At 50.2% G+C, this 8,460-nt stretch overlaps 1 pseudogene; it reads left to right on the top strand.

The window, feature by feature from the left end:
- Window positions 1-4,695: 4,695 nt before the first annotated feature.
- LOC104860766 overlaps window positions 4,696-8,460 on the top strand; it is a 12,825-nt pseudogene continuing 9,060 nt past the window's right edge.

The following is an 8,460-nucleotide window of genomic DNA, read 5'->3' as shown; positions in this document are numbered from 1 at the left end:
ACTTTCCCACCAGAGTGCATGAGAGTGGCCCTCCCCAGAGCCTGATGAATCCCCAGGGCTCATGTTGCATCTAACAACAGGGACACGCTCAGGGAACTGTCACAGGTGGTTCTGTCACTGTGTGAACATCACAGAGTTCCTTACACCGATTGAGATAGTTTCATCACCACCAGGCAATACCATTGCACAGACCTCTGTCCATCTGTGGCCCACTGTCAGCGAAGACATCATTGTGTGGCTCACGGCTATGATTTGTTAGTAAGGGCTTGAAACAAAAGCTTTGAATAGTTGATCATAGTCATCATTCTCCTATAATCTAATTTATCTACAAAAGAAACAGGTTCAGGAATCTCCTCCCCACATTCATTACTGAAGCCAAACTTTACTGGCCAGGATTCCTGTTCATTCCTCCTTGCAGAGCTTTACACCAGGTCTCCTACTGGACTGCAAGGCCCAGCCATAGCCTGATCTCAAGAAGAGAAGAGGCCACACTAAGCTGGCATTTGACAGCATTCTCAAGGTCCTTCAGTATCCTGGCACACAGGAGGCAGACGCAAAATATTAGTTGAGCAGTCATCCCAGCACTACTGACAACTTGATCCAAGGTCACAAGGCATGGATGACATCATCTATGTTGTGTGCGTGTGTGTGTGTGTGTGTGTGCAAGTGCATGTGTGATACTGGTGTAATATTGATTATCCCTAAAGCAGGCTGTAAAGAGTTAACCCCACAACTGGCTTGTTTACAGAAGTGAGTCTGGCTAAAGCCTATGTGCTGTGGTCAGAGTAGCTCGCACCCAAATTCTGTTCCCACAACTAAAACTTTCAGACTAGGACCATGTTCTAATTATGATCATATATTTTATCTATTCTGTTCCTAATTCAAGAATGCTTTATTTTGCTTTTATTAGCCTTGTTTATATTAATTTCCATAGAAACCACATGATGATTTTACCCCAGTTGATTGCCAATAAAAGTCAGTGCCTGGGACTGTCCAGGGCCTTTGTCGGTTACACCAGCCTTGGTTGGATTCCTGAACCTGTTTCTTTTGCAGATAAATTAGATTAGGGGACAATGATGATGATGACCAACTATTCAAAGCTTTTGTTTCAAGCCCTTACCAACAAAACATAGCTGTGAGCCACACAATGATGTCTTCGCTGACAGTGGGCTACATATGGACAACGGTCTGTGTGATGGTATTGCCTGGTGATGATGAAACTATAAAGTATACGCTCCTAGTTCTGTCTCCTGGTGTATTTTTCTTAGGCCTGTGTCACACACTGGGCAGGTGGGGACTGGAACATGACTACAGGGGTCTCTGGCACTGGGGATTGAACCCAAGGCTTTCCCATGGAGCTATATCCCCAGCGCCCTGCTTTGATTTTTTGAGACAGGGTCTTGCTACGTAGTTCAGCTGCCCTTGAACTCACTATGTAGCCCAGGGTGGCTTCAAACTCTCAGTAATCTTCTTCTCTTAGCCTCCTGAATTCTAGGATTACAAGCATGTGCCACCATGCCTGGCAACCAGCCCACTTTTTTTTATCTTAACACAGTCTCACCAAGTTGCTAAATTGCCTGGGTTGGGCTTGAACTTTTGATCCTCCTGTCTCAGCGTCCCAGAATACTGAGATTACAAATGTATGCCATCATGCCCAGCTTTTTTACCGTGATTGAGGACAAAGTCCACATCATAGTGGGCAGTGGCCGAGGTCTGCCCACACTCCCCAGCAATAGTCATGGTCCTGCCCCTGTCCAGGACCCCAGTCCCTGAAGTGGAGGGATTCGGGCTACATTATCTGTCAAGACAGCCTCCCTCCAGGGTCCTGGTGTAAACTGTGGTGTTCAGAACAAAATGCAAGACAGAGGATGTCAAGCAGAAAAGATGGAAAATAAACATTACAAAGTCCCCAGACCAGAAGCCAAGGGCATATTTTTCTTGGGGACAGGGCAGCTTCTGGTCCCCATGGTGGGTAGGGTGATCTTTAAACCAGAAAAGAGATTTCAATTTGATGTTATGCACTGTGCACTGGCGCAGGGAGAGGCAGAGAGAGTCTGCAGCTCGCCTGAATCCCCGCACTTTTATGTGGGAGAACAGAGCAGCACCCAGCGATCTTGCTCTTCACTCATCTCTGGAAAGGAAGGGCAAAAAGTGGCCAAGCCATTGTTGCTAAGTGTGCCCCATGATGGGGTGGATGCTCCCAGACATTTTCGGAATGATCCAGGGTAAGGAACATCTGTACTGCAGCCCGGTGCACACATTAACATTTACACACATGCACACCCACATTCACACATGTGCATAAATGCATGAATTCCCACATAGGAATGCATACACATGTACACACACACACACGCACACACACGACCATTCACACAGGTACACATGCACATATATATCATGAAAATGTTTCCCTTACTCCTGTGCTTTGCTTTGATGTTTTCTATTCTGTTTTTTAATCTGCATTCTCACATATCTTCATAAAGTTCACAAATCCCAAATGTAGGATGTTATGGTGAGTTTTAGGGCTTTCTACTCTTCTATAAGGAATTTCATTGAAAAATGATAACATACACCACAAAATTTACCCCCACATAAAGGATACACTCAGTAACTTTTGGTGTATGCCAGAATGGCCAACCATCATGATAGCCTCACTTTGGAACATTTTCATTACCTCAAAAGTGAGCACCTGGTGAGTGCCACCACCTGACACAGAAAGGCAGGACTGCGTCACTCGCCTCCAGAACCTCTCTGGGCTGGTGTCCACAGTTCCAGCTGAAAGTCCACAGACAGGAAGCTGGTGAGGAAGAAAAAGCATCTGGTCTGTGCTCTGAGCCTGGGGTCCCCTCCCACCAACCATGCTGCGCCCAGGGCAGAGCGTGCTTTCCTGCTTGGCTTCCCAGATAGATGCAGGCGCTGGCCATGGCAGGGGGAGTGGGTGGTGCAGAGCAGGTGGTGCAGAGCAAAGTGGCATTGACCTGAGTAGCATCAGCTAACTCCACCACCCAGCTTGGCTCTAGGATGGCTATAATGTCAGTCTTGTGGACTCCACAGCCACCAGGGTCCCTCAGTAAAGTGTGGTACAGAGATAAAGAATGTAGAGCCGGGCTGGTCTCGGTGGGGGTCTGATCTAGATCTGGGAACAACAGCACTGAAAAGTGACAGGTGGGAATGCAGGGCAGAGGGACCTGGGCAACACCTCAGACCCAGGCGCCTTCACTGCAAGATCACCCAGGAAGTGGGCACGAAACAGTCTTGCTTTTTAAGCGTTTGCAGCAGAGGAAAAGGCTCTGTTCAGGGGACATAACAGTGTGCAGGGCAAGTGGCTGCATGCAGGAGAGTGGCTGTGTGTAAGGTACCAGTCAGGTAAAGGCTGGCCAGTGCTCTCTGGAGGGGACAGTGCTGGCACCTTGCCCCAAGAGCCATAGTGGAGAACGGCCTCCTGCACAGACCCAGAAGCCACTCGAGGGGTCCCCTTGGAGTGAGTCACTGTGGCAGCTCTCCCTGAAGTTGGCCTGCTGCCCAGCTCTGCCCTGTCACAGCCTGGACCCACAGGGCTTTCACAGGGATCCAGCCTGAGATTAACCCCTCCTGAGATGGCTGATTCTGTCCATGACAGGAACAAGGGGCTTCCCAGGACATGCTGGTCACCCTGTCCCATAGCCCTTGTCCCTCCACCAAAAGAGTAGACTTTCTGGGTGTTGTGGCACATGCCTGTAAACCCAGAACTTGGGAGGCTGAGGCAGGAGGATCACCACGAGTTCAAGGCCATCCTGAACTACATAGTGAGACCCTATCTTAGTTTTAAAAAAAAAGGAATAGTCTTCCAATAGATGATGCTCCCTGAAAACAGACTACATCGAGACCACTCCCCTTAGACCAGGCTGAGGTATGGGGGCTTCTGGCACAAGGCAATCACGGGCATTACACTAGACCTCAGTCTTGAGCCCATCACCCATACTGAGCCTGGCCCTCCTGCACTGCCTGGGGCTTGCCTCCACCCACCACCCCTGTGCCCAGGGTTCCAAAGCCCCTAGAGTGGGCCTGGCCCCCACTGCCCCGGTGAGTACCTCAGTGAGTACCCTGTTGAGTACCTAAGTTGAGGGAGGGGTGCACTTGGGTGACAGGCATACAGCACCGCAGTCCAGTGTGCCAGGCAAACACTCTGCAGTTGGACCCCTTAGACTGCAGGCAGAGCAAGGGTAGGGTAGGGTGGGAAGGGGCATGCAGCTAACTTTATTTACTCTGAGTGACCAAGGGACCAGATGAGGTTGTTGAACCCATCTGAACTCTAAGGGGAGAGGGGCAGTCCTAAGGCCTTCCCTAGGGGAAAGGAGGGTTCTTCAGTCTTCCCTTCACCTTGGCTCCCCTGAGTTGCCCCAGCCTATGCCTAAACCTGCAGCCATCAGTCTCAGGCCTATGATACCAGGGAATGAAGAATGGAGGAAACGGAGGGTGGTGGGTGAGGACAGAGAAGAGATGGGTGTCCAGGGCAGGGTGCTCCCTGAGTGCCTCGGTGCCCATGAGAAACAAGAGCCACGGTTTCCTAGTACCAGGCAGCTAAGACCTCCTCTTCCACCGCCTGATGAGGCTCCTGCAGCAGCCCAACAGCAGGCAGGGCTCTAGCGTGAACAGCTGCACTTGCAGAGGCGAGGCTGTGCACCCCCACCTAACAGCTGGCTGTGTGTGGCCATGGCCCTGACAGCTGTCACAGTCAGCTTTCTGCCTTTAAACTTCTGTTTGCAGAGTCCCTCTCCACACGGAGGAGACTGCTGTGTCCCCAAATGGGAAGTGACCAGACTGTCAGAAAAGGAGAAGCAAACTCACGCCCCCTGGTGGCTGCTTTGCGGTGATTGCACAACTCGAGGATGGCAGTCCGCAAAGAAGGGAGAGGCTGCTGCCTCCCTGGAGTCTGATCTTCGACACAGCACTCTGCAGGCCAAGGGGCAGCTCAAAGCCGACCACCTAAAGGAATGCTGGGAGAGTTACTCCCGAGACACCCATGGAAAAGAAATGCAAAGTAACGTGTACCAGGCAGAAGAGCTGGAAGGAGGCAGGGCTGAGATGGATACTGTTTAGTAATATACATACATATATATTGTTGTTGTTGTTGTTGTTGTTGTTTTTATTTTTGTACCGGGGATCACACTCAGGACCTTGTGCTAGCAAGGCAGGCGGCAAAAACACTGAGCTAAATCCCCGGCCCCGAGATGGATACTGTGAGCATAAGGATGAGGGAGACAAGTTCTGTCGTACTGCCCTCCGCCCTTCATGCTATGTGACATGAGTGTCCTGAAGTGTTAGGGTGCCAGCTGCCTGGGCCTTCTTTATTCCCACTCCCTGGTAATTAAAACAGAGACTATGTATATAAGTGTAAGTGCAATGGTTAAAGTCTCCATGTCCGACCATAGTAAAGAGGGAGCCCAGCTCGCCTTCTCCCCAGGAGGAATTTCAATCTGGTCGCCAAAGCACATCACCTCATCCCAAGACAAGCTGTCATGGGACTTGGGAACATGAAGCAGCCCGGGCTTTAGGGTCAGGGCTGCTCTACTGTAAGTTTCCTTTCTGGTTTTAAAAGGGATTTGTCCTTCCAAGAAAGACAAGAGAAAGCTGGCCGAGGTGCAGAGACTTCTGGATCTCACGTCAGGGACCTGAGAGCCAGGAGTAAGAGGTAATTTCCCTGCGTCCTCTGCTGCAAGAGGCATCACACCTGATCAGCCTGTGGCTCTCGGCCTTCCACAGAACAGGGGGCCTGCTGCAGCGCAAGGACAAAGAAGAGGACAGCCCTTGCTCTTCAGATGCCCAAGCCCCCAGGCCCTACTCCTTCCAGAAGAAGGCATTAGATTGGAGTCAGGTAGGGATAACTGAGGGCAGTAAGTTTGATTCTGGGACCTGGCAGGTGTGGCCCTTACATCTGCCTTCAGGCAAAAGTCTCCACTGGGCCCTGGTGGTGCCCCAGCCTTGGGCCAGGGCACAGCTGATCTCTGGCAGCAGGCTGGGGCACAGTGTGCCAGGGACATTCTGTTAACAAAGCACAGAGAGAGGGGGAAGGAACAGGCCATGCTTGTCCTGCTTAGACTGAGCTTCATTGTGTTCCCCCAGCACAGCAGGGTTCCCTTTTATTAAAAGCTCTGTCTTTGTCATCTTCAAAGTCAAAGCCTCCAAAGGGCAGAAGCAGACCTCACCTTACAGCTGGCCCTCTGAAGCTCAGCCCAGTGAGAGCTGGAGCCTGCAAGGAATCCGGCTAGCCAGGACCCTCCATCTTGGTGACACTCTCCACTCAGGGAATAATCCTCCCACCTGGGCTGCAGAGCAGGAGGCCTCCAGGAAGCAGCAGTTTGCTGTTCCATGGCAGCTGATGAATGCAGGACTTTCAGGGCCAGAGTGACACAGCCATGCACCTACCTCCTACTGCTCACCCATATTCTCAGAGCTTTCAGTCGTGGTGACTGCCGCTACCCCGCTCTGCTCCTATCCTCTCGGTGGGCCCACCCCACAGCCTGTGAGCCCACAGCTGTCCTGAACCCACTTCTAGCGTCTCCTGATCTCGGGCCTATGCTCAATCAGAGTATCTGAATAGCAACAACTTTCACTGACTTAGAAACTACCCCAGAAGAAAAAATCACAGTCCCTAGTGAGAGAAAATGTGCAGTAATGATGCCCAACTTCATCTTACTGCTGAGCCTCGCAAAACACCTGCTAGGCAGACAGAGCGAGCATGAGCACTGAATCACGGAGAGACCTGTGTTCTTTTCTAAACATAGGAATAGTGCTGGGATAGGGGGACTTTCCAGTTGCTCAAGCATCTGGGCACCCATGTTTCCACTCCACCTCTGCCAGTTAGACAAACCTTTGAAGTCTACTGCCCCTGCAAAAATAAAAAAGCATGAAAAGAAATTATAGCCAGCATACTAGAAAGGCTGGTTATATTGAGGAGCACCACCTAGTTCATTCTTCACTTGGTGCTTGAAGTCACGGGCACAAGACACGAAGCAGGTAGAAACAGAAGTAGGAAATCAAAAGCAGGCAGCTGAAAGGCGTTAGGAAGCAATGTGATGGGGAAGAGGGAATGAGAATGATGTCTCCTCTAAGCTCCAGTTGCACCCCACGACAGAGCTGAGGTGAGCACACACTGTCAGGGGGTCAGCAAGCGCTTACCATTCTCCGCTCTATGCTCAGTCTGTCTGGATTTGGAGGTTCCAATAAATTTACCTGTTCTCCCAGAGGAGCACACCCTTAATATCTACACCCAACTGTGTGCAGCCTTTCTCTTCTTGGGGCATGTGTCTGTCTCTAACACAAGAAGGCCAGAGATGTACTGTAACCCAAGGGTCCTGTTATGGCTTGTGTTTAGATGTCCCCCCAAAACCTCATTCTGTAATAGATGGGCTTTTTCAGAGATGGCCAGATTTAGAGTGTGTGATTGGTTCATGGTGCAATGCTGGGATTAAGAATGTGTGATTAGTTAATCAGTCCACCGATTGGTTTGGCACCTGCCTAAGCCCAGTAGCCTGGATAAAATATAAAAGGAGTAGAAAGAAGATGCTAAGCTCGCTTGGACTTGTTGCTTGTTGCCTTCTGCCTGCCCTACTTTGCCATGGACTGTTTATTCTCTGCAATGCCCTCTGCCATACCATCCTGCCTTGGAGTCAGCCAACTATGGACTGAAACCTCTGCAAACTGTGAGCCAAATAAACCCTTCCTCCTTTAACTTTGGGTGACAGGTATTTTGTCTTAGCAACAAGAAAAGTAACTAAAGGTCCCAGCAGGACTGGGAGCTCAGGAGCCCAGGCGGTGGTGGAATACACCCTGCCTGCTGTAGGCTCACTGGGCCATCATAGCACTGGTTCTTTCCCAATGGGAGTTATGTTGAACTGATTCCTAAGGGCCATGAAACCATGAGCCTGGGAAAGGGATGTGCCAAGACATTGTCAGCTGCCACTCTTGTCCTGTGGGGAATTTGGCTCTGAGCTTTGTTCTAGTGTGATCACTGCACAGCTGGGATTTAAGCCTTTAAAAAAGTAGGTCCAGGGCTGAGGATTTAACTCAGTGGTTCCACTGTCTGCCTGCAAGCAGAAGGACTTGAGTTCAATCCCGGGCACCAAAAATAAATAAATTAATTAATTAATTAAAAAGTAGGTCCAATCAGGACCACCTGAATTTATACTCTGTGTGAATCATCAATGGCTCCAAAACTCTAGTGGTTCCATGAGCCATTCGCATTAGTTAGAGATGAATCAACCAAGACTCACTGGCCAGCTATGGGCAGGAGACCTCACACAAGAATGATGGGAATGGGCCAGTACTGGACAGGAAAAGGCGTCACCATCAGGGATACGGAACAGAGTTGCAAGGTGATGAAATTGACCTTGGAGCAAGGGGGGTGGGGAGAGAAAGAGAGAGAGAGAGAGAGAGAGAGAGAGAGAGAGAGAGAGAGAGAGAGAGAGAGGACAGATA

This window comes from Fukomys damarensis, unplaced genomic scaffold, assembly GCF_012274545.1.
Source record: "Fukomys damarensis isolate Sample0158 unplaced genomic scaffold, DMR_v1.0_HiC HiC_scaffold_10, whole genome shotgun sequence".
Lineage (NCBI taxonomy): Eukaryota > Metazoa > Chordata > Mammalia > Rodentia > Bathyergidae > Fukomys > Fukomys damarensis.
The sequence above is the reverse complement of the archived record's forward strand: the minus strand, read 5'-3'. Positions and strand labels throughout refer to the sequence as shown.